Below are 8,340 nucleotides of genomic sequence, written 5' to 3' on the forward strand. Positions count from 1 at the left end.
CACCAGCAAGTCCCCTTCGGTGCCAGCATTGTTACACGTTTCAAGGAAATGTGCAACATGTTGTTTGGGATTTCCTTTTCCATCAAAAAACATGAATTTGGGAGGTTGATAAGCGTTGGGCATCACAAAGGCATCAATCCTTTCCGTGTAAGGTTTGATGTAATGGCCACTTTCGTCAAGATCTTCATCAAATTGGTGTTTGATAGTTTTGGCTATCATGTCTTGAACTTTTTGGAAGTTGAACGAATCACCACGGTGCTTTCTATTCCTTCTTGGCTTGGACTTTACAGTTGATTTAGATTCGTCGCTTTTGCCTTCACTTTCGCTTCCACCATTTTCGTACGATTCACCAATTGGCCTTTTTTCGAGCTTCTTGGTCAAATTGGAAATTTTTTCGTCTTGACGTTTGATTTGGGCTTTCTGTTCTACGCCGTCCTGGACAAGTTTTTCAAGGAGTTTCTTCATGTTCGCCAATTCTTCCTCAATGGTGTTTGCTTCAATCGCCATGACATTTACAATGATGACGTCTATTGCTACATTGGTTGGCTCCTGTGGCAGACCGTGGATCACCTTTTTGATGGACTCCTTTGACGGATCTTGAACCTCTCCATTGATTAGCTCCTTTGACGGATCTTGGACCGCATCTTTTCTTGCCTCCTGTGACGAACATTGGACTGCTCTATTGCTTGGCTTCATCATTTTTGGATTTGCACCTTGAAGGTCTTCAGTATTTTGATTTGTGGAGAAAGAGATGAGAGGTAGAAACTGTCCCACCAAGCGTGCCAAATTTGTAAACACAAATTTCAGGTCTGCAAAAATAAGAGAATCAAAATATGTGAACAAAATATATTTGTATTGATTTTTGTATTTGGGTACAATCTCTAAGATTTGCTCCTCTGATTCGATCTCCACTTTGAATTTTACTTGGTTCACGGATTGATTTGATTTGTACTTGAATGAGGGCCTTCGGGCTTGATCTCGTTCAAGAACGTTGATGTAGAAATAGAACGGCACGTCAGTTTTGTTGCTTGTTGTTCTTCTTCTACGGGAAGGATTTGATGTTGTTCACGAACCAATTTGATCTTCTCGAATAAGGGCCTCTGGGCTTGATCTTGTTCAAGGTTGATCTTCTAGAATAGAACTGCACGTCAATTTGGATGCTTGATGTTCTTCTTCTAGGGAGAGAGTTGTGACTTGACTGGCAGGGAGAGTATTTGAGAGTTTGTTAGGTTTTGCCGTCCGTTTCTCCTCTTCGGCAAATGAATTGGAGCACTCTTTTTATAGAGTTAGGGGACCTCTAGGGTTTTCAATATGTTTTGGGCCTTTTAAGTTGAATTTAACAATCCCGACTCATTCAATAGGTTTAACCCGTTTTGTTGGGTTTAACCATTATAATAAACGGGTTTGATATATTAAAAATAATTAAAATGGGATAAATTAATTTATACACCCAAATTAATTAATTCTATTGACCGTCAAATAATTAATGAGTTAATATTTTGACTTTTGACCCAAATAATATCCAACGTGGCACATTAACAAATTTTTTGTGGCTACAGGGCCTTTTAGACATATCATGCCAGGGGATGTCTAATTCTATTCCTATAAAATCCCATATGCACTTCCCCTTTAAGACTCAAACTTTAATTTCTCTAGATTATAGATTTCATTGCAAAATTTGTACGGAGTATATATGAAGTGTTATGTCGTTTTGAATACATAACTCCCTTGAGTAGAACTTCATATACCATCCTCATCTAGTTAAGTAACCAAACAACCATGTAATTATTCTTTCATACACCCTGTTTAGGTATACTCATAAATCTGTAATATGTGTCTTACCCGTTGCGTTCACAACTTTACCACTCAAATAACCACGTTATTACCTTATCCACTAAATTTTCTCTAGTGTTAATAATAAAATACAAAAAATAATGTTGCGAGGGGTTGTATTAAAATGAAACCACCTTTTATACTCCCGTAAAAAATATTACAAGTAATTAAGATTAGCAATTCATTATCACTACAAAAAAAACATCAATTTAATTGTAACATAAAAGCCAACCAAGTTCCCCTAAACAAACCTTATAGGAAGGTAATAAAATTAATTCATTGTATTTGCACAAATTCTTAATTAAGGTCGTGTATAATAATTATTGTACGCCGGATTTAAAAGTTACTGATCAAAATACTTAAAGGTTGTCCCGTTATATGTAAAAGTTTAGTTGCTTTATTAGAGATAAAATTTCTCTTTTAATATAAATTACTCCTACAATATCACTCATAACGTATACAGAGTAATGGTAATAATATGCTTATTAAAAATTTATTCATAATGTAAATAGTTAATCAAAACATGTTAGAAATTATGAAAAACTTATTAACACTTACCTTGCTGTATGATAAATTTAATATACACCAAGTACACGTAAGACATTTTATTGTATTTAAAGGTTGGAAATATAGTCTACGTACGCATTTTAGGGCATGCATAAAAATGGTTAGTTATCTTAGTTTCCTTGAGTTTGATCGAGGTTAAAGGTTGACTAAATTGTACGGACTACAGAGTGTGTATTAGCCTATTAAACAACATCTACGCAATAAAGTTATCGATCATAGTAAGTGAGCTCCCTCGACAATAATATAAAGTTGACGCACGAGATATTATACATGGGGTATATCAAGCAAATATCGTAGATGCTTAATATATTAAGTATGTAGTATTTACTTCAGTCTCATTAATTTATTGAAGAAAACAGAAAGTTAATATTGAATATCAAAATACTATTCAATAAGATACGATGTGATGAAATTAAATATACATTTTTATGGGACTATTTGGATGTGGTTTTTATAATGTATAATTACTTTTTTCCTTTGACTTCTCTATCGCCTGTGTCAATTGTGGTTTCCCAAATAATGACAACTCTCATTTCTTTTAATTTTTCTCTTGGGGAAGGGAGACCATTGATTGTCGTTATTGAATGAGCAATAATAATGAATGAATTTTGGACACTAAAGATTAAAATGTGAAGAAATCATAATTTATGTAATGTTGAAGCTAGGACTTATATAATGACAGGTGTTATTGGTTTATACGATACACTCTTATATTTTTAAAATTACAACATCATATTTCATGCCAATTTAGAAATAAATAATTCAAAAAGAATAAGAAGAATATACAATTTTATATATATACTCATAATTTTTTTGATTAAATATGGAATAAAATAATTTTAAATAACTGGACAAATTGTAAACCTTTATAAAAAAAAAATATTTCATTTGGCAAAATTTTGTAGGCTTAAAGTTTGAATAAATTTTAGTAGAACAAATTTGTTTTGGCTACACTTTAGGCAACTAATAACCACGATATCTGTTTTATGTGAACAAATTATTTTTAGAATAATATTAATTCTACAGTCATTATATATATGGCGGTAATATACTATATAAAATGCAACAAATATGACATACATAATTTTAAATATATGAACAATATAATAAGATAATATTCTATTATTAAATTATTTTATTTAGGCAATAGATAAATTGTAACTGTTTCCTTATGTAAAAGAATTTAGTACTTTTTTTCAAAGTAATGACATAATATATTAATAGATAAGATAATGTTTCTATAAATTAAAAACAATTAAATAAGTGAATGCGTTTTATTAGGGAAGGTTAAAAGAGCGGGAAAATTTTTAATGACAGCGTGACATGTGTCAGATGTGGTTTTAGGAGCCTCTCTTTTAGTATAGTTATAGATTTTCCATTTTAATCAATCTATTTATATGCGTTCGACTCTATCTAACTTATGTGTTTCTTATATTCGCACGCATCACATTTATATTATATCTTTTACATGTTATTTCATGTTTAAATGTAATAACACAAATCTATTTCTTATATTCGCACGCATTGCGTGCATATAAGACTAGTTATATTATACTAAAACACACACGGGTCACTTCCTGGTGAAATTTTTTCCGCCAAAACCTTTTTTATTTTTTATATTAATTTATTTGTTTCAATAACATTTTATGGAAAATATTCAGTATATGAAATAAAATCCTAACACTTATAAAGGCTTGAAGTTTAATTACTATTCATGTAACAGTGCTATTACTTAAATTCCCCTAAATTTCTTCTTAGTTTTTTTTGTCTTTTCCTTACGAATAGATAATTTGCGGGTTTACCCCTTACCCTCCTACTGAGCTTCTGTCACCTCTCTTGTTGGGGGGCCAAATACTACGTCTTCTTTCTCTATCCTTTCTCAGTTCACTTCATTTGGTCTCTTTCTCCTCTCCTATGGTGTTACTTTTACCTCTTTATGGCACCTCTTCGGTCCTATTTGGTTCATTATTAGGAAAAGAAAAGAAGAGAAAAGAAATGAAGGGAAAAGAAAGGAAAAGAAGGGAAGGGAAATAGATTTTATTTTCTTGTGTTTGGTTTAAGAGAAGGAAATGAAGGGAAGAGAAAAGAAAGGAAATATAAATGACAACTTTTAATTTTCTCTTTCCTCACAAATTTCTCCAATTTTTGGAGGAAAGAAAACTGAGATTTTTACAAAGGATCTTTCCTCTCATTTCCTTTCCTTTCCCATCAAATCTTATGTAATTTATCTAACCAAACATGGGAACATAATATAACCAATTCCTTTCCTTTCTTTTTCTTCCGAATCCCCTCAACCAAACAAAGCGTTCATCTTTCTCTTCTTAGCTTCGGTTTCCCTTCGCCCTTTCTGCTATCCTCGACTTCTCTATTGTGCCTGAGTCGTATTCTATATCCTGTGTAATGCTTCCTAGCGGAGAGAATGGTGAGTTTTGTTAAATTTTCTCATCTCCATCAATCATTTTTGTCAATTTCTCTTAGTTTCGTCATGTTATGTTCATATTAGGTTTAGGTTTAAGGATTGGATTAGGATTTATGCAGAGTTTTTGACATTTATGGTTTGTCTTTGGGGTTTAACAGAAGTACGAAGGGAATGAAACCCGAGAAGTTGAGACCATAGTCCAAGGCGAACTCTTGATCCTTCTTCGTGCAAGGTATCTTAATCTTCTCAATTTCCTTTTTAACTGAATTTGTAATTGATGTTAAAAATTTAAATTAGGGTTTCATGTATTTGTCAGTTGTTAATTTTGGGATTTGGGTCAAGGTTTGTCCGACTTGGTAAAGTGATAACAAATTATTTTCTTTTTATATACTTGATATTGTCATTTGCAGTAATGTGATAGCTTATATTGGGACAATATGTTCATGCCCACTAAAATAGTTGTTTTAATTAGGATCAATCCTATGGAAATCATTGTCATGACTATGGATCACTCTTTGTATTTTGTAGATTGTATTTTATATTATTATGCCTTCCTCTAACTTTTTCCATTAGAATGTGACTCTTCTCGGTTGCAATCCATATACATCGGCTACTTGTTGTCTAGCTTTGTAGTGTGCTAAGAAGTTTAACATTGTTCCCCTATGAATTCTATTATGTCAAGATGATTTTTTTTTACCGATGTTAGCCTTTCTGATTTGTTTGTTTTGATTATCTAAACAAATATTCAAATATTCCTTCCGTCTCAAGTTACATGCCCCATCTCACTTTATTGATGTCTCAAAATATTTGCCCAACTTCCCTAAAATATATAACATTTTTCCAGCTTGGTCATTAACTTCTCAAGGACTATGCTAGGAATGTACATGTAGGATATTTGAGTGCTTAGCTTTAGTCGCTGATTTTATAAAAGAAGCAGTCATGATAAACTAATTATTCATTTGTTTAATTCAACACAAACTAGAATGACTTTTGGTCTATATGCTAAACTTTAGAGTGTTTGGACAATAACCCAATTGTCAGTTAATCTACAAAACTCTTTATCCAATTAGTCTATCAAATAACAACAATTAGCTGTCAAAAAAATAAAAATAGTTATGCTATGCTATTGTGGCCTTTAGACCTGATAACAATATATATGCTCTAAAACATATAAACATACCACATTTAAAGAACAGTTAAGATAAATCAATTAAATTTGTCTTATTTTATTTACATAGGATCTGTTAATAATTGGTAAATATATCAAGTTTTTGAAAATTATTGTGTCATTTAATGTTTCTTAGCTTTGATGGCTTCGATTTCTTCTTTAGGAGGAGAATTGCGCCATGACTCCAAACCTCCACAGTTGCAGGGTGAGAAAGTGTGCGAGCTTGAGAGTTTCGTCCATGGCTCCAATTCTCTCCATGTTCCAGATTACATAAATTTAAAGTGAATATGTGCTCTTCTTTTTTGTCCCAATATTTATATCCTCTATTTCCTTAATCATTTTGCCTCTTATTTTAATTACTATTTTTGGGTGGTTGAATGATTTTGTATTCGATTGTGTTTATTTCAGTTCATAATTTAGCAGCTTTTGATGATCGGAGTTGTTGAGAACTTAAAAGGTTAGCTCGCTTCTCTTATATGTTAGGTGGATTGTTTGGCTACTTTTAGCTTCAAAGAGCACAAAATAGTAATGCGTAATCAATATGATATTATAACCACTTCACTAACGAATCAAATTAGTTACGTCTTTATGGAGGGGTTGGGGGTAAGAGAGATTGTTGGTTGGGGGGGGGGGGGGGGAGGAGGAACTGCCGGGTTTTGGATGGTAAGAGATATAGAAGGGTGGGTTGTGGGAGGAAATTAATCATTCGCATATCATATCAATCTCCTTGGAGAGATTTCAACACTACAACTATATATATCGAGGATGGATACACGTTCATAATTAGTCACTTGAATTGGAATTTATATATATATATCTTTTCCTGGCTGAGCAGTAATTTAAAGCGCATTGAATTGCCACCAATCTCACAACGAATGTGTTTTTAGTAGTTTAGTATGACTCCAATTCCATTTGATAGTTTGTCAGTTGTGACCGTGACGTATTTGTTTAAGACTTAGCCTTTTATTTTATGTTTTTGGCATTGGAGCATTTCTCCGGACTGAAGAAAAGATAGGAAAGAATGCAATTGTTGCAAAATAACTCATTTCTTCTCCTTTTAACTCGAAGGGAGATACAAAATAAAACAGTTGTGAAGGGCAGTTGAGAAAAGTATGATCTAATCGGAACATACATTTGAAAATAATTTAAATGTCTATTTCTGCTTAAAGATTATCTTGACAGCAATGGTTTTCTATACGTGAATCATCAAACAGAAAACAATCAGACATTGACAAGCAATTCTAAATCTCATACTTCTCATTGTTGTATCATGTGGAAATTGTCTATAAGAAATGGAACATAGGGAGTAAATAAGAAGCTTTGGAATTCCTCATACACAGTAAAATTAATTAGAGATGGCCCCTTTTGCGTAATGACTTCCGATGATTGATTTTCTAGGTAAGAGCCTCCTTAGAGATACTGGTATTGTATTAGAGTTGTTAGTCCTTGTTACTTTCTATGATTGATTCTTTGCTACATGTATCAAATTTTGGATTACATGATCTGATTGTTGGATTTTACAAATCTGTCAAGAAGATTGATTCCATAATGAATAATAAATTTGATATGATTTTCCACTAAAGAGTGCATATGAAATATAAGATACACTCATACAATATCGACATGTTTAATGAGATCCCTCTTACTCTTTTCTTCTTGTAGATCACTAAACTCTTTGCACAAAATTATTGTGCCCGAAGAATCTCGGTAAAGACTGGATTAGCTTACCCCCACATTTCTCAATGCCTTCCCTTTGCTGACATCCTACACTCTTTCCTTGGTGGTAATGATGGAAAATTCGAGAAAATGGATATTACACGAAAATACCCTAGGTTTAATATAGTATGGACTTGGGGATTTTGCAAGGCACACGAAGACATATATGCTTCATGTTCCCAGGTATTACTTAGGTATTGTAGTTTTTTTTTAGGAACATGAACGAGTTTGAAATCTCATGTTCCTAGGAAATATCAATACACCTTTTTCGCTAGCTATTGTGCCGCCGAATTTTCATTGGCGAGACTCAAGTAATTTTATGTATAATATATTAATATCTACAACTATTACCTAAATATTTGCGTCTACTTATTTCTATATTTGCAGTTTTCATATTGCTTTGTCCCTGACCCTTATTATACAAGCTATACTGCTTTCACTAATTAGTTTTACATCCTTAGGGGACTGTGCGCGATTCTTTACATAATGAGTGTTTTCTTCCCACCTTTTGTCTAACATGCTCAATTTCAAGCCGCAAGTGAAGAATAAATCGTTTCCAAGAATGTATGTTAACGGCTATGCGTATGTCTCTTGCTAGCAAGCTTTAGTTATGTTCATTGTTTTCAGAAACTTGTTA

This window comes from Spinacia oleracea, chromosome 4 (assembly GCF_020520425.1).
Source record: "Spinacia oleracea cultivar Varoflay chromosome 4, BTI_SOV_V1, whole genome shotgun sequence".
NCBI lineage: Eukaryota > Viridiplantae > Streptophyta > Magnoliopsida > Caryophyllales > Amaranthaceae > Spinacia > Spinacia oleracea.